Source organism: Nematolebias whitei, chromosome 4 (assembly GCF_014905685.2).
Source record: "Nematolebias whitei isolate Nwh7 chromosome 4, NemWhi1, whole genome shotgun sequence".
NCBI classification, from domain to species: domain Eukaryota; kingdom Metazoa; phylum Chordata; class Actinopteri; order Cyprinodontiformes; family Rivulidae; genus Nematolebias; species Nematolebias whitei.
The window spans coordinates 6,963,861-6,964,445 of NC_056501.1; positions in this window are offsets into that span (position 1 = coordinate 6,963,861).

Here is a 585-nt window from a genome sequence, read left to right on the forward strand (position 1 = left end):
AGAGTGTTTCAAGAGGGTTATTTTTTTGGCTGCATTGTTTCTCCCAGTGATCAGGGCTCTTTTCTTGTCATTTGGTTGTGATTTTAACACAATGTTGTGACTAAAAGCAGATCATGGCTTGAAAATCACTCCTTTCTTACTGTTCTGATGATGAGAATAAACCTCAAATCTATGTTTTTGTCTACAAGAGCTTTTTAACCCCCTTCTTTTAGGAGCTGGAATGAAAAGATTTAAAAAAACTGTTTTTTTAATGCATATGACTAGTTTCTTTATATAAGAGGGGCAGAGTTTATTGTCACATGAAAAGTTTACTTTTAAATTTAATTTTAAGCATTTGGGATATTTGAATGAATGAACTACGTGCTCGTCTGAAATTTAGTTTTTCATAATTAAAAAGAATCAACTAGTGACAGAAAAGGTGCAAAACTAATTTTACAACTGACAAAAAATGTTTCTGACAAAATGACTGCTGGAACACCTGCAAACATTTAGACCAGGAAAGAAGAAACATGTAAAGAAAATGAAGGAATGGATGGAAGGATGGATGGATGGATGGATGGAGGATGGAAGGACAGATGGAAGAAT